This window comes from Zonotrichia albicollis, chromosome 5 (genome assembly GCF_047830755.1).
Source record: "Zonotrichia albicollis isolate bZonAlb1 chromosome 5, bZonAlb1.hap1, whole genome shotgun sequence".
Classification (NCBI taxonomy): Eukaryota; Metazoa; Chordata; class Aves; order Passeriformes; family Passerellidae; genus Zonotrichia; species Zonotrichia albicollis.
The window spans coordinates 58,135,277-58,158,768 of record NC_133823.1 but is presented as its reverse complement, the minus strand read 5'-3'; the positions used below and the strand labels follow the sequence as shown (position 1 = coordinate 58,158,768).

The following is a 23,492-nucleotide window of genomic DNA, read 5'->3' as shown; positions in this document are numbered from 1 at the left end:
AGGTGCTCAGCATCCATCCTCTACAGTCTCACTGGAGAACACACAAGACCCAAACAGAAGAAAGAATTCAGAAAACTCTTGATGCAAAACAGAAAACCTAGTCTGTGCATTTGCCACCATGTGGAAGAGACACTTGGGACAAGATATGTTTTATTCAATGTTTTAAAACATTGCATACCTTTGTGCTTCCATCTGTGAATCATCTTTCATACTGGATATTCTTTCATTTTATTAGAACTATTATTTTGGGCAAAATTCCAGAGTCCTGAGTTGAAGTCAACGAGAGGTTAATTTGACTAGAGACCAAATGAAAATTGAGAAGGTGTTTATCTTTTGGCACAGAGATAGTACCTTGCCTAGAATTCTGACCTTGCAATGTCCAAGATATGCAGCCCTGAAATAGCATCCAGGAGGAGATTTGGTCAGGCTGCAACTGAAAGCAGATGGCATATATAACCGAAGTCACTGAAAACTAAAAGCCCTGCTGAGAGCAATATATGACATTCTGAAGGAAATCTGTCTTTGACACCTTGTATTATCATTTAAAAAAATTAAGATCTCTTTTATGAATTGGGAAAAAGCAGACTCCAGATCCTGCTGGTCCCTGCTCTGCCTTTGGACTGCAGAGCAAAGCAGGAGCTATGCTGCCAGCTCCGTATATAACACACCTCCTTGTGTGTCCACCTTATTCCACTATTGCTACATGAAGGGGAAGATCAGTTCCCAAGTCCAGTTCCCAAGCTGAAACACGTCTGCTTGGAAGGAAGGGTACCCCAAGAAAAGAGACATGGTGTCCAAGAGATGGGTCAGTAAATCTTCCTTTTCTTGTAAGGGTTAAGCCAAGTGCTGAGCCTGATATCCACTCTAGCCTACAGGACACTGTCTGCCTTTTTTCCTTCCACAGGTAGAAGATTTTACTTTTTCCAGTGGTGTAAGCAGTAAATATCAGTCATTTTTGACAAGTCCTAGAAACTACATACAGGAATGAGAAATCCAGCCTTGTGTTCAACAATCCTAAGCAGTGTGATTTGCTTCATTTTTTTGTCTGTTCATATAATAAGGAAAAATGGTGCTTTAATCTTGATTTGATAACTATGCCTGCAACCAATTTAAATGAATATATTTAAGTGATGTACAGTATGTGATGATGTTTCTTTTTCAAGACAAATAATATTTATGAATGCAGTTCTGTAAGCAGAAAAGATTCAGAGAGACCTTGTAAAATTTTAGCTACTCAAATGTAAATATTAAGCTATGATAACTGCATGAAGCTAATCAACCCAAGCATTCTGTCAAAGCTCACATGATGGGCTCGCTCATCCTTGACAGCCTAATTGACACTATTATTCTCATGAGAAGAGTAACTTTCACAATAATGTACAGTACATATAAATGCAAAGAATTTATGTACACCAGTTACCTTCCACTGAGATGTTTTAGTAATAATATTTGGCCGGTGTAACAATGTTTTTCATCATTTTATATTTTATGGGCAGCCAGAAGGGATGCATACTGTGCTTCCATCCAGTAAAGCAGTAGTACTGTGGAAAAGTAGAGATCGGAAACTAATTAAAACTTGTATCATGATACATTTGTCCAAGGGGGTGGAGTTGAAGTTGCAGCCTTAACTGTGACATTTCCTAATATTGGAACACCTGAATCTGCAAACTTAGTAATATTCTTTTCCCATTGCTTTAGTGAAGGTTCATATTTGGAGGGATTAATTAATCAGTTGTAAAGGAAATATGCAAAAAATGCACTCTATTTTGAAGTTCACTTTAAAATACTAAAATATTAAAATGCCATTTTAAAGCCTTTTTAGGAGCTAACCCTACCATGCCCATGTTGAGCTGTATTTGTCCTTGCAGGATGGAGACAGAGCATCAGACCCATAAAAGAGCAGAGCAGACTCAAGTACAGCTATGCCTTTTCCTGAAGATGTCTGCTCAATGGTAAGAAGCCTTCTGTTTTTATATAACTTATAACTAATCATGTCATTGTAAGAACAAATGATTCTAGGGCATTGTGCATTAGTTTGTAGGGAAATTAAATTCTTTCAGTTTCAAACAGAATCTTCCAAATGTGTTCACGACTAATGAGAATTTTGGAAAATTTTGCAGAAGAAAGAAGAATTTGTTTATGTTGATAGATTTCACAACATATTTTTCTGTTCATGTGGAGTCCTCTAGGACTATTAGGAAAAGAATGCATCTTATAATCTCTATTATTACTATGGGCTATGTATAAAATATCTAAATCTTAGATAATACTGAAGTATAGCATCTCCTTGAAAAATATCATGATAGAAGCTGTTATGGTTTTTGTACAAGAAAGCACAAATATGGCCACATAAAATACAGAATTTTACTCTAATACAAGCAAAATCAATAGTGTCAACAGCGCAATTTAACCCCAGTTTCCTTATATGCATACAACATGTTCTCTCCATCTAACCAGGACATCTGAAACAAAAGAAACGAAAGCAAAAACCACCCAAAATGTACAGAAAGCTGGGATATATCTAGAGTGTTTTGTGTTATGTGAGGTATTTTTTTGTGTTATGTTGCTTGACAGAGAGATAGATCAAAATGTTTTTCTTAAGAAACTACTCAGGAAAGCTAAAATATTGGCTTGGGTAAAGAGGATCCCAGCAATCACTGAGAGCCCCAGCTGGTGCATAGCTGTGGCAGCAATGCCTGGCGTCACAGACGTGTGAGCAGCAGCAATGGGAAGTTTGCCTCCAGCCTCACAGTCCCACCTGTCCTGCAACCGGCACTCACCTGATGCCACAGAGAGGTGGGTCAGAGAGTCACTGAAAATCAGAAACACATACTACTTCTAAAAATCAGAAAATAAGACTAAATCAGACAATAAGTTACTGCTAGTTCAGCTCTGCGAACCATCTCAGTAAAGGATCAGGCAGGCACCAGGACTGCTGCAAAGGACCATGAAACTGAGCTGGGAATGAGGGGTGACTGAAAGAAGCATCAACCTACTTTTGCTAATGTTGGTGTGGTATTGCATTTTGACTTCCTTAAAAAAAACCAGAGATCAGCTTTTTATTTTCAGCAGCAAGGGGTTTCCTGGGACTCCAGGAGAAGCACCGAATCCTTTTTCACCATTGCCAAGAACACAATGCCACGTTTGGGTATGACTGGGGGCTGGGAGGAGAGGTTATCTGTAGTTCTAATACCTTTTTCTAGCTGCAGTGCAAGTGCTGAAAAACAAATTATGTTCGGTTTTGAGGAGGATCACTGGGACTTTGTGTGTGCAGAAACCCTGCCCTGGTGCTGTCAGCTAGCAGCGGAAATCAGCACAGAGCTGACATGGGTCTCTCCGTGCCTGTCTCCTTGGCCAGAAAAAGAAGTGGCCACATAGCCCTGTAAATTGCAAGGGGCCTGGTGAAAGACTAAAGAAGGACTCAAAAAATTATAAACTTGGTCTTCCTAAATAGAAGATTTAACAGCACTTCTAGAAGTACAAGCAAACATGGCTGGCAACAGGACCTTACTTCTGACCGTGTCTGTTGGAGGGAGGTTACATTTTACCCACTCTTACATTAAAAACATTTCCATTTCTATTTTGATTTCTTGTCTCCTTTTCCCATTTCTCCTGCCATCTTTCAATAATACAGAATAAACATAAGCCTGATGGTGATTTAGAAGAGTCAAATAGACTGTACAAAGTTAGGCAAACATAACCTTCTGTCACAATAGTTTTAATTATTAGCCACTGAAATATTTGTTTTCAGCAAAAAACTTTAACTTACAAAAAATAAAAGAAGTTTTTTTTAATCACAAACAGAAATATATCAATATTGGATTGCTTTTAATGCCAGCTATCACTATTTTTTTTAATTTAATAGTACATTTTCATTGTTTAGTAGTATTTCCTGTAATTCTGAGATGCTTATAAGTTTAGTTATATAGAAATGATATATTATATAGAAGTCATAGAGAGAAGAAAGATATATGTCTGTTGATTTCAAGTGGGTCCTTTTTTCCTTTTGCATGCTTACACAAGGTGCATAGTAATGGGATGGGTTTTTTCATTACCAAACAGCTGCATTTGCGTTCATTTGGTTGCAAAGCTGTTTACTTTTCAAATTACTTTATTAATTGAAAAACTAGTAAATATTGGTAATGTCTCCTCCTACTGTAATTGCCATTTTTATCCACATTCCCCTTACATTTGTTGCATATCAAGCCTGTTCCACTACTTCAGTAGAGAGGGAACAAGATATGATAGAGAGGGAATAAGATGATAAAACAGTATTGGTTAACCTCAACTAATCCTTGGATCTCAAATTCTGACAGAAATATTAATGACCTGAGACCTTGACAATGCTGTCAGATAGGACTGCCTTGCTCCCATGGGGACAATCAGATCAAGAGAAGTTACACTACGACTCTGATTTAAACAGGCTTCATCTGACAAATCTAATCTGGATCCTATCAGTGTGACAGAACTAAAATAATACACAAGGCACTTGTTTCCTAACCATGTTCTTTAATTCATTAATCTGTAGATTGCATTTTCCACTAACCCCAAATTCAAAATATGTTCTTTTTTTTTTTTTTTTTTGAAAATAATAGATAGCCCTGATGCACAAGGAACACTTTTTATTTTTTTATTTAATGGAAAAACTGCATCTGAAATGCTGAATAAAGTACAGACTCCATTCTGCAAGCCCTCAATTCTTACCAGGAGTTCTGCTTGGAGAGCTTGCAGGATCAGTTCAGAGAATATATGAGGAAGATAAGAAGGAAAAAAAGAAGAGAGAAAGAGAGAGAGATTGAAAGGGATTTTGTGGAGACAGAGATATAATAAACCAGACTGTGCTTTCTATTTTCAGTAGTCTAACAAAAGTTCATCTCTGATTTCAGAAAAAGGATTCAAAAGAAAACATGCAGCCTGGATTAGTGTTTGCTAGCTTGCCTCACTATTAAATTTGGTTAATGCGCTGTTTCCAAAATCAGCTCAGAAAAAACTTTCTGGAATAAAAGAACATGCCTTGTTTCTTCCTCTCTCCCTCCCCCTTGTCTTCTCCACAATATACACCTGCATGTTCACACAACCAAACAGATTGTTTTCCAAACAGATTCCAACCAAACAGATTCCACAGTGGCTCAGTGGGAACAATGCTAACCCCAAAACATTTTGGTCATTTTGCTTTTTCTTAAATACTACTAAGCTGACTAGTAACCTGTTAAAGCTCAAAACTTCTCTGTGAAAGGAAAAAAAGAAACAAAACAAACAGTCTTTATAAATAAATTAAAATTCTAACTAAAAAGCTAATTATAAGGGTATTTGTTTTGTTTGAGGTAAGGCACATCTATTATCATAAAGATAATTAACTCAGTCTGACAGATCTAATAAAAGGACAAGTTTAGCATTGGCTTAGCCAGAAGCCCAAGGCAAGCAATTTTTATAATTACTAGTTATTGTAACTGGGCTCAGAGAAAATGGTCTGTGATATTTAAACAGTAATGTTAATTTGCATTTAGACCCATTTTTTTTCCTCTTTCCCAAGCAAGATCTATTTAGCTGGAATGAGTAAAATAAACTTGAATAACTTAAAAAAAAAAGGAAAAAAAGAAAAAAAGAATGGCTTTCTCCTTACAGAAAAACTTGGTCTTTTTATGCTCAGATAATTAATATCCTCACAAGGTAAGTGTTCTGGTAATCACAAAACAATTAAATGGCTTAATATAGTTTTAACACACAGAAAATGTTCAGTTTTCAGACTGAAATGATGCCTGCTGACTGCATTTATTCAGAGCAACTGTATCTTAACGTACAGATCTGCTACAAGTGCCTCCACTGCCCGTGCCCTCAATGTGCCCCTGCTGTCGAGCTGGTGAAGAAAGGGCAGGAGAGGGGGGAGGAAAGCCCCTGGCTGCTGTAAGGAGGTGGTTCCCATTCACAACAAGAAAGGGAACAAAATAATATTCAGGAATATATGCATAAGAAGTAAATTGCTCCTGCTGGCATGGTGTAGTAGCCCTTTAACTAATGCTTACCTTGACATTTTGCAACACATTCTCTGCAAGAAAAACAAATCAACATTTTAAAAGGAGAAAGTTATTTTTTAACCGCTTCTGTAATGAAGGTTTTAGAAATAAGTAATAACTCGAGTGAGAAAATCATTGGTGATATACTACAGAAAAAGCACTTTAAATACTTGCCGTTCAAGTATGAATTTCATTATGTACTACAGGCAGTTGATGTCAACCTCAGTGCATTTTGCCAGTGTAGGACCATATCTAGGGGGAACATTAAAGTCATATAAGCCTAAGCTCCCCAATTTTCAAAGTGCTGTGGGCCTGACATACAGATGCTGTAAACTGCCCTAAATCCTTTGAAGACAGAGTCCTACAGCACCACATGAGCTACACATGAAAAAGAGAGCAAAGGGAACATGGAGCCTTTGTTCCCAAGAGGGTGGAAAAGACAAATCTGAGGCGCTCATGAATCAAAGGGACCAGCCTGACGCATGCTGGAGCACAGGAACCAGCAGCCCTTGTTTGCTGCCCTCCTTCAGCCCCAGTCTGACAGCAGGAGATGCAGCCCAGCTGCACACACAGGCTGCAGAGCTGCGCTGCACTTCCCCGCACATCAGTTCACATCTTTTTCCATTCCATTTCCAGAATATTTTGGCCTGATTTTGGACCCCAAGAATTTGTCTCATTATTCATCCGTTCCATGTTATACCAAGGATTTTTTTTGCCATCAGCCCTGCTGGATCTATTTGCCAGTGATCCCATCAGGTGGGATGGGCGGTTCCCAGCTCCTGCTGCGAGGCTGCCCATGCAATGCTGAGGGTGGGGCATTGCTCACTTGCTCTTTTGCTGCCTGGTTTTCTGAGACTGAAGGCACTACAGTGCTTTTTCCTGCTTCACTCTTAGAGGGTTTGATGTGTTTTTAAACAGCTTGGCCAAGGTACTTTTTTTAATGGGAGGCTAAATTTAGGATCATAAATGCCTATTTGAACTCTGAAATTAGCATACACTCTACTTATGTTTGGCTATTGGCTGTATATTAATAATTCAGTTTTTGTCTTCAGTAAAATGCACTTTTTCACTAGATACAAAAAATGAGATTCTTATCTATTTTGACTGAAGATTTTGATGATTTTTTAAAAATTATTTTTTCAGCCTCCTTGTGCTTTGAGGATTTATGAATTTATTTATTCAGAAGGTCCCCTACCCACTAAAATCCCAGTGTGACTTTGCATATCTGAGTAGTTCTACCAATATCAGCAAGATTACTCACCATCTGAGAAGCTGCATGTGTACTTTGCTGAGGGAGAGCTCAGGGGTCTGATCTGTGACAAGCAGTTTCTGGGCTACTGACTGAACATCACCTGCAAGGATTTCGTCCTTTTCAGAGTCATGACCCAGGAAAGACAAGCAAATATTCATCTCCAGCTAATGTGGAAGAGGGAAGGCTCAAGGCTGAGGACTGAGTCTACTAACTGCAAACCTAAAATGTAATCTCTGAGCTTCTAAATGCCTATAGATATTGAATTCATTTCATCGGTTCCAGAAAAAACATTACCCCCTCTGCTACACAGAAACAGGCAGACAAAACTTTGCTTTTTTTATTTGATTATGAACATTGAAGCCAGAAGACAGGCAGAACTTTGTTGGGGATTTTGAAATTCAGACTGGGAAAAAAAATCCTTCTTCTGAATTGTTGTACATATAAAAAACCCAACACATAATACCTCGAGGTCCCTTTCTACCCTGAGATTTGGACATTTTTAATCTGCTTCCCCTAGAGCTCTAGGATTTCTGCCACTCTTTCTGAATGCTCTCAACAGTGATTATAAGCTTTCTTGATGAAGGAAATTGGTGGCAATTCTATAGCTTCCACTTACTCCTATAATTTTAAAAAAATGTTGAGGGCAAGTCTCATTGCATTTTAAGGATTTAAAATGGGTCAGCTTTTGGTCTATATGGATTGATGGAGCCCTTTAAATAGGCTCTAGCTATGGAACGTTATTAATCACTGTAGCAGACAAAAAATACATTGTTTCCTTGCTGAGAATAGCATGTTTTCCTTTGCTTATGAATTGATCCCTGAAAGGTTCCTCACGGGAATATGTTTGTTCTTTCTTTGCTTCTTTCTTTCCTTCTAAGGCAAAATGGCTTTAAACTACAGATGTGCTAATCTGTAGGAAACTCCAGAACTCATTGATCCATGGGCAGCATAGGTATTAATCTACCTGGGCTGGGAGACCAGAAGAATGAACGATTAATTAAATAGCCTTGAGGTTATTTTTCAAAACAGCATTGTAAGCAGTGATGGGCAAACCTCAAAAGGTTTTTATACTGAATTCAGTTCAGATCAACTTCCTAAATTTCATAGACTGATCTGCTCTTTGGAAGCATACACAGGAGGGAAAAATACTTACAGGTAATATTTTAAGTTAGACCAATCAACTCAGTAATAAAAAAGAGAAAATTTTTAGAAAATTAATTTTAGCCTTGTTCCTGAGACCCAATACATATTCCAAATACATTTAAATGTATCTATAAGAGAAAGAAGGTGTGTTTGGACAGTTTTCCAGACATTCTTTAAGAAAAATTGCAAGATTTATTATTAAATCTTATTGTTTCCAAAATTAGTACTGTTTTGCAAAATTGGCAGCAACGTCAACACAATACTTTTTTTTATCCTCCTCACAGCTTTTACTTCTTGCTGCTTCCAGTAAATGAAAAGACCTTTGTAAACTGACACGCATGATGATACTGGCAAATCCCTCAGGATCATTTCTTTTGTGACAACAACAAAATAGAAGTGTGGAGAGATGTCTGGGTATAGATTTTGTACATCAGCTTCCATGATGCATAAATCAACCTATAAACTGTATATATTCATGTATCTCCACACCCCACCCCACCCTTTGTTCTTTGCTTATTGTATATTTTGCCAGTGCAGTAAAACTGGTGGATGACACAAACTTATTCTATCAGCCTTTAAAGCTGAGCAAGGGCACAGTAAAACCATCCCAAAATGCAGAGCTCCGTTTAATTTATGTTGCCTCCACCTGAGGCTTGTCACTGTGTTAACAGCACCTATGTCTATCTATTCCATTGCTTTTGATCATCTCAAAGGGCAGGAAGGAGCAAGAGAATGCACAAAAATTTGTCTTTTCCAGGATATCATGAAGACATAAAGCCAGATTTAAAGCTGTTAGAGGCTGCCTATTATTGTACCATCAAATAATGGAGCTCCTTCCTGTGAAGTGTTTCTGGACATGACAGCACGAGCACTAATGTGACATTACTTGAGTAAATGGGTGGATAAAACAATTGCAATGATTTCTGTCAGGGTTTTAGGGGCAGCCTGCATGCACTTTGGGCATGCAGTTTCTGCGGCAGCTTGGCACTGTTCTAGCTCTAACATTAATAGATCCCTCTCAGATCTAACAGCCAGATGGTCAGCGGTTGTGAACTACTTACTGAACCGCTCTTGAAGTTCCGCCAGGATATTTGTACACACATATTCTTTCTGCAAGCCAGTGCCATTAGGTCATAGGAAGAACAAGGTCAGAAGTGATGTGTCTCATGTTTTTGGGGGCATGTGTTGCCCTAACTGGCCACACACAGCTGCTGAGCAGCAAACAGAAGAGGTGGAGATAATAGTCCATAACAAGTCAGCTATTAATTGAATTTTTGAGTCTTCTTATGTTCGCAAATTGTCCATGAACAGACCCTGATTTTCAAGAATGTGTTTGTTACTGAGAGTTATTTGCTGACACAGGAAACAGAAACCACAGAAATGCTGGCTGGGACTTACCCTTATTTCTTAAAGGCTAAGCAGAATAGCCATCAACTAGGCACTTACCATGTGGCCTGGGGAAAGAAAAATGGAGTATAAAGTCAAAATATAGGAAGCTGAAAGATAGAGATAAACATCATAAAAGAGTTTGCAGCCTCTTGACCTCAGCAATATTACCAGCTACATGCCATAACTTGATCTTTGGCATTAAACACTCTGCTGAGTAGGTGTTTGCTGTGTTACCATCTTCCTGGATGTTTTTTTGCAGCTGTCTTAACCCTTGGTCTGCTGTCATGCTCCTCCTACATCTCTTCCTCTTGACACATTATTCCCAGCTCTCAAGGTAAATTTTGGCTGCAAAACCTCCTGAAAGGAACTTGGAGCTCCTTGCCAGACATTTTATGAATAATTTGAAGATAAAGATACTCTTGCAAGTGTATTTGTTCCAAACATTTTGATCAACTATTTTCATCCACACTATAATTTTTGCCTGCCTCTGCTGCTTTTATCTGAGAACATGCATATGCACAGTTGTGTCCTGAAGCACTTACAGTCTGAAGGCAGAAGAGGATGGAAGACAATAGGGAAAATAACTTTTGTACTTCCTTTTTGGCATACCTGCGGTTCATCTTAGAACTTCAAGCCATTGCCTTGAACCTGTGACACCCTAGATGCCCTCAGACACCTTTTGGGACCAGTTTGTTAAATTCCTGCAATGATGCCCCTGCTTCAGTGGAGCACAAAGGACAGTGCTACTTGCACACAGTCTCTGCCATTTAGAAACTCGCCATTGCCCTAGTTACAAATTTCAAAATCACTTTCAATTTTTATTTCTCATTCCTTTTCATGTCTGAGAACACAGACTAAATCTCCACCCACCCTTTTCCTTTTTTTTTTTTTTTCAATGTTGAACTGGAAATTGTTTCGAGTAGCTCCACTTTCAGTGCATATTCCTGGCCTAGCATAAAACTAATGAATAGCTCATTTGTGAGAAGTGTAGGCAGAAGGAATGTGATTGCAGGCAAATTTCACTAGGAGCTGAAACAAATGTTCATAGAGAGCATTTTCCGGTGTTCAGTCACACTGGCTAACCATTAATTGATGGGAATAAGTGTCTCTAGTTAAATGCAGTATCTAAGTAACTGAGCTGTATAATACACATTGCTGTGTTGCACTTAGCATATTCCTTCCACAGGTGGGCAGAGAGGCTGTGTGAAAAGCAGCTTCACAGGTGCGAGGCAGTGTGGTCTAACAGGTGCAAGGAGCCTTTGAAATCTCCTGTCCCTCTTCTCCCATCTTTGAAAAAGAAATCTTAAAACAGAAGGGATAATGGTGTGGGAGTTTCTTGCTTACTTGCCCTTTTAGAAAGGATTTAGGGGTTAAAATTGATGAAAAGAATAATACAAGTCAGTGTAGTTATATTATTGGAGTATCATACCAGACTATCATCACAGAACAGGTGAATTTTGCCCTCAGAAAATGTCTCTTCAGTTGGGCTGCTCCTTAGGTTGGGTTTGCACAGCGAAAATATGATCCCACCTCCTTGCTCAGTCACAGTGAAGCTGCCTTGAAGCCAATTGCTGCCTCCTGGTCACTTGTCACTGCCTGTCAGGAATGAGCATAGAAAGCCAGGAAGATCAAATACACTTACACCCCCTCTAGAAAGCCTTCAGGGCTTTCCCAGTTCTCAGTGTGGCATCTGTGATTCCATCTCAGGTATGTTGTTATTTGATGATCAATACTAATTAGGACAAAGTTTTTTTCCTTCTCCTTGTCTGATAATGAATCCACCATGATGAGGAATCCTGAAAACAGCCACTGGAGCAATGGAAATAAGTTTCTGTGTGTAGGGAAAGTGTGTGGTAGTAACTAGAGGTAGTATAGTGTAGCTGTCTGCTTTCTTTTATGATTTTCAGAGAGAGCTAGACTCATCCTTATGCCAGCTACTAATGTTCTCTGAAGACAGAGCCAGTGGAGTGAGACATGCTGCTCCCGTGCCTCGAGTTATCTTATCAGCTCCTCCTCTTGATCCCTGGGATGCAAGGGAATTTCTAGCATAAACCTTAAGCACTCCCACAAGCCACCAAGTCATCTTAAATGCAGAAATTATTAAGCTTCTTAATTTAGAGACTTTATTTCTTAAGCCTGAATCTCTCTCCAGAAAGTGGGTGAGAAAAGTCAAACATTTATTAGAGTAGTCACTTATCTGACAAAGTTCAGCTTCACTGTAAATAATTTTTTTTCCTTTCTCATGAATGTTTGCCCACTCTTTGCTCTCTCCATTTTTGTAAAAACTTTCCTGGAACTTGTAATTTTAGGAAAAATATAATAGTGTGTGCAAATTAATAAAGTCTGGAGTTCTTGTAAAATACATACCCTTCATGGACACAGGCAGGGTGATCCCACAACTGATTTACCTTGCAGAACTTCTGTGCCTGAACCTTGGCTCAGCAAATAGGACACTCTACATCACCTTAGCTTGCTGGGCAAAACACAATCCATGGATTGCTTGGAGTAGTGTCAGGAAATACAGCATTCCTGCTCTGAAACTAGTGTAGATGGCATCAAAGTATTACTGTGAACATGAAAAAAATTAATACAATAAATCTATCACATAAATGTCACCTCTACTATGTTATGGGACACCTTCCTTGAGTTCCATGCTCACACATGTAGTACTGCATATTAAACTTCCAGCAGCAATGTGCCTGTGTTTTGCTGCTTAGGCCTAGTGCAGTATTTCCTTTGCCTTGCTCTTTCATGGTAACTTTTGTTTCTTATTTATTGCACTTATTGTTCTTCACTTCATCCTTACCTGCTGAGATAGTCATCTGACCTAGTTTTATGATATGGATTAAAGTAAATCCTGTAATGTAAGTATTTTTGCTTTTCTGTATTCTGCTCTGTCATCTGTGTTTTGCTGGGATTTTGGATGCTGGGGCTGGCTTAGGTTGAGAGTGCCTCTGTGTCTCTGAGGCTTACCCCCTAAGTGACTGGGATCATGCTGTAAGCAACTTTGTTCTCTGCTTCTTGGGTACCATTATCTCATTCCTTCAAAAGCAGACTTAATTCTTCAACCTCTGAAGATAACTTTGTCTTTAATTATTCAGTCAGAAACTCCCACTGAGGTGAATGGAGGAGGGAGAGTGAAAGTCCCTGTATATTTTAAATCAGAAATGCCTGTTTGAAAGATTTCTGGTTTTGCAGTGTTAACTCTCTCTGCGTAAACAGGCACATAAATAGGAAAGAAGCAATCTCTTAACATTATTAGGTTAAAAAGCCAGCTGAGATTTGTTCTGATGCAAATCCCTCTGCCAGTTCAGCAATACTGGGAATGTCTAAGAACATTAAGAAATAAAAGGAAACATGAACATCAAGGAAGAGAATGATCCTTCCTTCTTATCCACTCTGTGATGATGAATTAAAATTAGAGTTGAAGGAAATCAACAAAGGTTTTTGTTTATGTCCCAGCCCTAGAAAATTGTTGGATTATAGGGTGCCATAAGGTTCAGCTTTTTATGTGTTTTCCTTTGTTTATGAAGCCCTCAAGTTACTATCATTTTACAGCTGGTAATCAATTATTGTGCATGATGCTGACTGCTCAGTGCTGCAGCTGATTTTCCTGCCTTGTCTTGCCCCAAGATTGTTTACTGATCCATACATTTCATTGTAGGAATGCACCTGGATTTCTGTTATCATTACATTGCAAGGGTTCCATATTGCCAGAGTTTTGTACCTCCTTGATGTTTCTCACAGGCAGCTCCTCTAGCACTGCCTCTCCCTTATCCTCACAGCAGCCACAGACTCCAGTTCCCCTCAGTCAACCAACCCACTCTTTTATAACACTCTGCTTACTGGCTACAGCTGTGGCCTGGTAAAGTCAGGCCTGCTCCCAATCTCTAATAATTGGCTCAGCTGTGACTCTTTAGAGGGTAAGATTACTTTCTATACAACATTTATTTACTTGTGTTCTATCCCCCTACAGATTTGATCTCTCATTTTCATGCCTGCATAGTTTTTTTTCTTCCGCAAGGTAATGGCTGTCATAATTGCTATGTGACCTACAGTTCTAGAGTTCCATCCCAATGTGAAAGTTATATGCATCACATTTTCAGGTATGAATTTCTATAGTAGTGGGGTTTAACTACTGTTACAACAGGATTTTAAAAAATAACAACTTGTGGAAGGCAATGAGTAGGGATTCTTCATTTAAAACCACAACTTCATGGAAAGAGCTAGCCCAAACTACAGGAACCTCTGGCCAGCAGCTGTGACCACACAGTTAAGAGATTTTTATTTTCAAGCCTCTAATTAATGATCAAAAAAAAAAAATTACTGAGGAAATGAGAGTGGTAGAATAAGAAATGAGAATGTGCATATACCCAAAGTGTGATACCCCTGAGCACTGAGCCATACCTTTGTGCTACTGCCCTTGCCCCCCAGAGGTGCCTCACAGTGGTGCTGGTGCTTTAGTCAGTCTCCTGCTTGTGAAAGCAGTGCATACACAGATACACTGTCCCAGGCAAGGCAGTTCTACCAGACAAAGCATGACATTGAAATACAGGATGGGTGGCAGGTACAAAAACATATGAATACATTATTTCTTCTCTGCACACACCCACACATGGAAAAGAGAAGAAAACTTGGAAGTACTGTTCCCCCAGACAAACCCAAAAAGATAAAAATCTGCTACTTCCTATCCAGGAATTAATTTTTTTAAAACTTGAATAGATGAGATTAAAACAAGGAACATCTTAAAATAAACAGCCCTAGTGTAAGCAGCTAACAAAAAGGGAGCACGTATGTATTCTCTGAAGAATAACATATAGCTAACATTCCAGGTCTCCTGAGTTTTTAATCTGAACCCTAGAGCTGAATTGCTGCAAGGCTCTGAGCAAACCTTGTGGGATGGATTTAACCTGCTCTCTGGCTGGCAGTGCTGGGTAGTTATCATCTGTGTGAGTGCAGGTAGCTGAGGACAGAGTCAGGCAGGCATGTCCATCTTTTATCCCATGGTGAAGGTAATCCTGCTTGCAGACCAGAGTCCCAAAGGCTTCCAGTCTTTATAGCACTAATAAAGGACTGGTGTATAAGCCTTATTGCTTGCATGCTTTTTTATTTCTATGTGTATTTTTGGATGGTTTGGATTAAAGTTAATCCCACGAGTTATGTGCATATAGTACTTTAAAACAGCTACATTTCCTAGCCTGCATCTATGTTTTCCTACTGCCTATGGCTAGCAAAATTATTTTATTATTGCTTTGTGGTTATTTGGCTTTGTGGTTAAAGAAGAAAGCCTAGGTTTCCATGTGAAAGCCTGGTTTCCTCACAGAGAGCTTGAGTTTTCAGTGTTTTCATGTTACAGTATCCTTGACTGAATGCTTATTCTTTCAAAAGCAAGTTTACTTGAATTAATATGCATACCAGTCCCAATATTACTGTAATCAGCTTTTTTTCATTTCAGAAAAGATATTTTAATTTATATTTAGAGAAATTTATTGATACTTGAACAGTTCCACTGGTGCTAGGAGAGTCCCCAGCCTAAAATACATGTCTAAATACTCATACAATTTTTGCTTAAGCAAATATTTTTTCACAGTCAGGCAAGACTTACTAACCAACATTTACCCAGATCAATATATTTTAATTGAAACTAATGGCAGATAGCTTAAACCAACAGATTTTTCACTGAACTGAGTACATTAAATCAATACATTGCCAAAACCTGTGAGATCTTGTATGAAAGGTATTTTTATTCTTAGCTAAATTAATTTTATTGAAACTTATGCACATTAACAGTAAACAAAATACTGACATTCAGACATTGCTCATCAGAACAATCAGAAAACTTCAGAGAAGCTTACACAAAGCCATATAAAACAAGGAGTTAATTTGCTGTAAGTGGAGAATAAAAAGGCTCAGGGTTGATTCCTTCTCTTTGCTACACACTATTTGTCTGATCTTGGGCAAAGTCCCTAGAGGACTAATTTAGGCCTGGATTTTCCCAGCTGACACCAGCACAGTAAGGCAGGCTCCTCTCTGCTCAGCTGTGCAATCACCTGGTGCAGGTGACTCAGTACATGGATTATTCTGGGAGTGTGCGACCAACATGGCCCTTTCAACCAAGTAGCTCAAGTTGGGTGAAATCTGTTATTGGTGGCTGATATTGCAAAATTTGTCAACACAAAAGAGATTTAGGCACCTTGATTCCCATGGAGATCAGCACACCTCTTACCTATCCATAGATGTACAGAACAAGGACAGCAGCCCTTCTCCAAAGTGGCTCTTCTTTAACTCTGAGCTTTTGGCCTGGGGACCATCTCTGACTTTCTGCTGAGACAACACATCCCAACAGAGTCTCAGACACAGTTATTATCAAAGCAAGCTGACTGCAAATATAGAATTGGAAGAATTGGTGACTTAAGTGAGAAACTGATAGCATTTACCCATCAGCTGGATTGCTATTTTCAGCAGGAGATACACAAGAGCAGAGACTCACTGTGCGTAGGAGCGAGGACACAAAGACAACTGGGTGGGATGGAGGCTGGCACACGGTCATCTGTTTTGGTATTCAGTTACAATTACAGCATAATTAGTCTACTAATTGCATGCCCAAGTTTAGTAGATGAATTTGTATTTGTAATTACAGCTTATTGAAATGCACTGTGTTTTCAATGCTTGCTTCTGTTTCCATGTGAGAGTGAAATTTTCTTCTTCCACTCCCCTTGTGTTGATTGCACATGCAGAAATGTAAAAGATGACCATAGCCCACGCAGGCAAGTATGTCAGACCTTTGCAAAAATAGCAGCCAAACATCAGTTCTGCAATCACATCTGTGGGAGCTCCTGGCCTCAGGTGCAGCTTATTTGTCTTCAGAGCCAACACTGCAGTGTCAAGGGCCACCCCTGCTTACAGAATCATGCTGGGGGATGCAGAGCTCCTGCTACTCAAGCTATCACTTGTTGAAAATGGCCTTTCAAAGAGCAGCCTCCATCTTCTGCAAAGATATTTTCCAGTTCCAGATGCAGAAAATTTTGCAACTGCCCCAATAGTAAACTCTTCACTGATCTTTTTCATGTGAAGTAAGTGCAAACTACTAAAGCAATGTCATTTCTTAAGCAGAAGCACTGTCTTTCTTGCAATCTACTGGGAAAAGTTTTCTTTTTCTTCCATTTAGTTTCCCTGTATCCAGCTGAGAAGCATAAGATAAGCACTAAGGAAAGGACTTATCCTTTAAGAAGAATCTTGGGTGATGCTTTCAGCAATGTAAATCTTTGTTTTTGTTTGATAAACCTTCATAAAACCCCCACATTCTTTGAAGTTCTGAAGTGGTTGCCAGGAATTTCTGTCCCACGAGAAGGCAAGGTGGCAGCCACATGACATATGTGCAGGATTTTATGCATTCTACAAGAGGTTAGAGAGTCTGTCTCACTTTCAGAAAGATGCCACTGTATTTATAAGATGGTCTGTACCAAGGGAGAATCAAACTGAAACTTACAGCCTGTACATTCTGTAACTGTTTGCTTTAATTAAAATTAGACGGGTTCTTAAGCAGAACTCCGCATCAAAACATACTTGTCAAACTTTGGGGAAAACAGATAATGGAGTAGTACTTTTTTCTTTTTCTCTCTCTCTTTTTTTTTTTTTTTTTCCTTTTGGTCTAGCTTCCTTTAAAAATAAAAGAATTGATTGCACAAAAACTTGGTGCTGACAACTGGGGAGCTATAGACTCAAAGTTCCTTGAAAACTAAGTAGATGGACCATACTATTTCATTTTCTATGTATCTATTCCCCATGATTTATGATTCCCACAGACCAAGATCTGAAAACTCAGGCCAAAATGCTGAAATGAAGAGCAGAGGAAGTAAACAACATTGACATTTCAGAGTAAAACCCTTTCACGCTCAGTTATCCCTATTGTTAAGGAAGCTACTGATGTAAGGGAAACTTTTGGAATGAAAGGACAAATAAAAAAGTGCCTTTTAGGAGGAGCATGAAGCTGTTGATTTTTTCAAGAAATATATTTGACATCTTATCTCTGCTCTTGCTTGGTTCAGCAGAGAGCTGGAAAGTTATTAACTGGAGAAAAGAAAACAAAAAAACCCCACCCCAAAGCCACACCCCAAAGCTAAACAAACAAATCTCAAACCAAAAGTGAATTTCCATAGATTTCATAGGACATCACAATTGACAGTTTTCATCTGAATGTGGTTTGTTCCATCTCTGCATATTTTTGGTCAACAATGTTTCAAATGGGAGAAAAAATATTGTCTCATTCAAGCAAAATTCGTTCAGAAAGTATCTGAATGAGGAGGCAGGGCTCGTTTTGTCATCTAGCCTTGCCTGTTATACTGTTTTGGTTCCTACACACTTTGGAGTCCTAATTATTTAGCCAGACCATAGACCACATCCTTTAAATAAGTAGCAATATCCATTTAACAAGTTCCTTCGCAACTTAACAGTCAAGTGCCATTACCTATTTAACAAGTAAGTTAATTGAGATGTTGCATACAGCACAATCCCCTTGTAAATCCAATTAATCCCTCACAACCGGCTCAGACTTGCTGCACTTCAAATACTTGCAAAGAGATTTAGAAAAGGTGGTATATTTAGTGAGGAGATGAAAGGGAGGGAGAGATGACTAGTCTCTTGCTTTAGCTAGTGTTTGTGAAATGGTCATTATACTTAAAAATTTCATGCACTGCAGTGTAGAATGCACTGTCAGGCTGAGCATTTTAGTGTCTCATTCAGGCACATGCAGCTTGCACACGTGTCAGTTGTAGTTAATTACAGTGGTATCATGTGGATGGATATATGCACAAAGCTTTGAGATGATAAAAAATATAAGTTCAGACTTTGTTAATTATTACTAATAGATTAGGATCAACCAAAGAGTTGATCTGATTTTGTGGGGTTTTGTGGTATCACTCATTTTACAGGCAGTCTGTAAGATATAAACTCTCTACCCCAGACATAACATATTCTGTCGTGTTGGTTAGACCTAAACAAGGGTTGAAAAGAGAGAAGTCTTGCTATCACAGAGAATCAGCACTTTTTAATTACCCTATTTTGTGGTACAAGGTGGGAGGGTGAGGTGACCTACAGCAGGAAGTCAGCACTTTTTGAGTGAGTACCAGCATATTTTTGCATTTGTTTGCTTCAGCCTTCTATTCTCTTTCAATGGATCAAGTTTCCCTTTCTTTGGATCTTTAGCTTTGTCCATTAGTACATCCCCAAAGAGTATTTTGTCAAGCAAAGCAAAACACCTTGAAGACAATCCTAAGTTTTTTCAGAGTTATAGCCCATACTTTGTTTATGTATAGTGATCATTTATTGAGTTAGCACTCCCAAAAGGCAGATCTGGATACCAGAAAAAATGCATTAGATAATTGCTAGTCAGTTTGCTCTCCTGGTATTTTGTGGTATTTTATGCTGTCTTAATGGCATCACCTGAGATTCTTTGGGCACAAAAATATTTTAAACTGTGGTCTGTGATAAATTTTCAGGAAGTGCTTTTCAATTTCCCATGGTAAGAAGCTCTGTTGAAACTTTTAATATGTCCAGATTGTTGTTCTGCATATCATACTAACAAATGGCTATACAAATCTTAGAGCTGTAAGAAAGATCAGGCAAAGAGATTATGACTATTTTAAACCTAACTCCTACAATGACCAAGTGTTTGCATTTAATCTTTCTTTACTGCATTTTGAAAATTAGAAAATAGTTTGCCATGCGATGCCTAGAAATATTTTCTTTCTAGGTTATGCTCTCAGTCAGAGGTTTGCTAAGACTCACTTCTCTTTTCAAATATCACTCTCTTTAGAAACCTAAGATTGAAACCTAAACTCTTGGATTTAGAATATGTTGACAAGAATAAAACCTCATTGAAAAGCTTAAATGTCCAATAACACCTCACTCTCACTATGAACAGATAAATATCAACTATGAAAATGTCAACAGCTACAACTTCAAGAAATAAAATACTGTATAATTTTCATGTGTCCATGACAGAGCATGCTGTCAGCACCTGAGGGAATCAAGAAAGCCTCATGCATTTGAGATCTGATGGCCAAGGAAGGCTAGCTCATCTTCTGAGATGGTTTTAGTAAGAACAATGCTGGAATAGCACAATAGATTATTTAGACACCCAACTGATGCTATCAATGATTTTTCATTACTCTGTACTCTACACGCCTCTTTTGGAACCAATGCTGACCACACAGCTTAGTATAATTGAGAGGCTGAGCTCTATTTCCATTTGATATTTTCCCTACTGTTTCAATGATAATATTCACACACAATAGGAGGAGATAATAATACAAAATCTATATTACTCTCAAAATCATCTTTTGCTGTCTAAATCCATTGTAGTCTTTGAGAGCTAGTTAGCTAATTATTAAAACAATATCTAAAAATAATCAACTTGCACAAAAATTGGCAGGCCAAATTCAGCTCCCATTCATCCCCAGACAGCACCAGTGCATTGTAGTATATGAGGGAGGATTATAGAAAACAGTGTCAAATTATTACTTTTCAATAGTGGATAATTCATGTGTGGGCTGTAGGAAACAGCCTAATGGCTTTACTTACAGACAGCCATCGCACTCTTAACCCACTCTTTATCTTGTTCTTTACTTGCCAGATTCAAGCACAACATGTGCTGTAGGAGGACCTGGGTATCCTTGCAAGACCTCTTTCATCTCTCATTGCAGATAGGATCTGGCAAAGAAGGAGTACCCCATTATTTTAACACAAAGACAACTGTCACATTATTTCCCCAGTGGCCAATCACCCTGCAGGGGACAACTTCATCTATATTGTACCTGCTTAACATACTTCATTAACTCTGTCAATTACCAGCTACCTCAGCACCTTTTCTGTTGGCATTACACAATTTATTCTTTCCATGTCCCAAACAGTACCACAGCTCCTACTGCTTCATAATCCAAGCAAGGAGATATTAATCTTAGAAATGTGTATTAGAACAATTAAAATAGATTTTCAAGATGGTTTATGGCCTGTTTTTTGATGGTGTTCAGCACCTACTACTATTTTTGAATTTTAAATATAAGAGAGAGTTCCCTCTAAAAAGCAGACACATCTTTTAGAGGGAACTATATTTTTCTTTGACAGAGACTTTTCATAGAAGGTCTCACTGCCAAGTATAGCAGCAAACTTTTCTAGTTTAACATACTCTTTCAAGATAAACTTTAAAGGCAAATAAACTGAGACTTGACTTTAGTCACCTCCTTGAGGCTTGCTAGGCTAGGAGCTGAGGAGCATATCTACCCTGGGCTCTTTCTGCAGGAGTTGGAGACAGGCTTGCCATTCTAAATAGAAATTCAGCCCACCTAAGCCAAACTCTGTGGTTGTGTGAAACTCTGCTCCTCACTACAGGCCTTAATTAAGTGGTTTTTCATTGAATGTGTCACTTATAATATCCTTGTGAGAAGCAGGACCTTTGGTTCAAGAGTCAGACAGAGACAGTTCAAGAGGCTGGAGTTTCAGGTGGCTGCAATGGCCAGCAGAAAGGTGGGGTTGGATGAGGAGCTAAAATCTGGGGATGGGAGCAAGGTGACATCAAGATTGAGTCTCTAAACACAGGAACAGGTATGGAACAGGAAGAAGGGGGCTTGAGAGCTCCAGGGCAGCAAAGGTGCAGGAGGCTCCACAGACAGAAGGTGTCAAAACAGAAAGAGCATTTGTTTGAGCTAGCACTCAGTGTATGCAATTGTCTACTTGAATATTAAGCTCTGCTTACGCTAATCAGCTGCAGTGCATGAGCCCAGATCACCAGAGAAAGGAGCTTGGGGGGGACAGTGTTGGGTACAAAAGGGTGACACAATTCCACAATTCCCCACCACCACTGTGGGGCAAGAACAGAAATACAGGACTGCTCCCCACTTCTCTCCCTCGCCCTCTTCCCTTTCTCTCTCTCTCTCTTTTTTTTCCCCTCTGTCTAGACTATGACAGGTTTCTTCAAAATACACTTTTGAAACTAAGAAAACCTGTATTTTCACAGGAAAAAATCAAACAGTAAATGACCTAATGCCTGCTACAAAGACATCTGATTAAAGCAAATTCAACATACAGTTTAGAACAGACACTAGCATCAAACGTTCTGAAAGGGAACAGATGAACCAAGAAAATTGAAAGTCAATGGAAATCCTAAATACCTCCTGATTACATGCAGTTTTCCCAGTCATTTTTCAAAAGGAGCAAGGGACATCTGATCGCTCAACTCCTGCTCTAATTAGGTTGAAAGGCAAATCCTTCAGAAAAGGGAAGTATGGCTTGAGGTTGCCCATTGCAATTGTGGAGTCTGTTGTGAAGTTGATGGTTTCTGCATGATTCAGCTTTCCAAATGAGTATTTTTGCCAACTGAATATTTTTTGCTGCTTCTCCTTTTCTCTTCATGTTTTCTTTTTTTTCTACCTGAATCAGTATGCTTTCTCCAGAGGTAGTTGCTGCATACTTCTGCAGGTATTGATCAGGGCAGTGGCTCTGATCGTCTGGAGAGAAAATGACATTACTTGTCATCTTTTCCCATGCTATAGAATTGTAAAATATGAGGTTTCAGTACATCAATTAGCTTCAAAATACTATAATTGCATATTAAGAAAGAGCAGATACCTATTGCCATATGCTACATTTACACCTTCGCTACCCTTCAAGACACCTCTGGGGTCATTACAGCATTACTACTGCAGTTGGAATGTGTGTATAGCCTATATACGCAAGAAAGAAGGGTCTCTGCAACAAATGAACTCTTTTTTTTAACACTTCCTTACTTAATACTGCTGTCTGGGCTAAGATTCCTTTTAATATTGGTAGGAAAACTAGTCAAAGTGAATTCTCTAATTGCAGTTAAAATGAAACCTTGTGATTCTCTGATGTGCCCATAACTTGAATTTTTGAATTAATGCAGGAAGGGTTTAGGGAGTTGCAATACACCAAACTACTTCCACTTCTGTAAAAGCTGTTTGTTCACAGCCAGGTGTAGTACCTTTTTTTTTCTTTCTTTTTTTTCCTACCCTTAAATAAAAATGAACGCTGTGCAAACACCAGCTGACTCCTTTTTAATCTGTCAGCACATTCTTTACATCTGTGCATAAACATTATTATCACAAACTCAGAGTGTTACTGCAAAAATTATCAGAGTCCTCAAAATGTACTCTCTGCAGTCTCCATTGGAATACAACCTTAATGCGTTAATGTGAGAACAAGCAAGCTCTAGGAGGAGAAAAAGAAAGGCTTTTCATTTTCACAGAAGGTTAGCAAGGGTTTCCTTCACTATCCTGTGTAGGCACAGGGTAAATATTTTGTACTTAGTACAATATTTTCTTCTGATATATTGCTGGCCTCAATAATGTTTCCTATTGTGTTCACTTAAAATATTAACGTTGATGAAAAGACACGGTCTGAGGGAGAATGATATAAGACATGATGTGTTTTCAGAGATTTTTAAAGATTACCTTTTAGAATGGAAGCTCTAGCTAGGTAATAGTGTGTCTGTATGCAAGAAAAAAACATGGTCATATTTTTCATGTTTATAGGGATGACCTTTTATGTTATAGTACAATGCTTTGAAGCACAGTTATTTTAATTGCTTTATATGCCTATTGAGACCATTCTGCATGTCACTTTATTATATATGGCACCAAGTCACATATGTTTGGTCAATGAATCTTTTGCTGCCTTGA

The 23,492-nt window shown here is 38.7% G+C and overlaps 1 long non-coding RNA gene across 7 annotated transcripts in view; it reads left to right on the top strand.

The window, feature by feature from the left end:
- Positions 1-23,492, top strand: part of LOC141729188 (uncharacterized) — a 194,724-nt gene that overhangs the window by 92,383 nt on the left and 78,849 nt on the right. For 6 of the 7 annotated variants that reach the window (XR_012580519.1, XR_012580513.1, XR_012580516.1 and 3 more), the window contains one exon: positions 1,869-1,952. This is a non-coding gene — a long non-coding RNA (uncharacterized LOC141729188). Of the gene's footprint in view, positions 1-274; positions 806-1,868; positions 1,953-23,492 lie in introns of those variants that run through there. The other variant, XR_012580517.1, reaches the window with a different exon arrangement.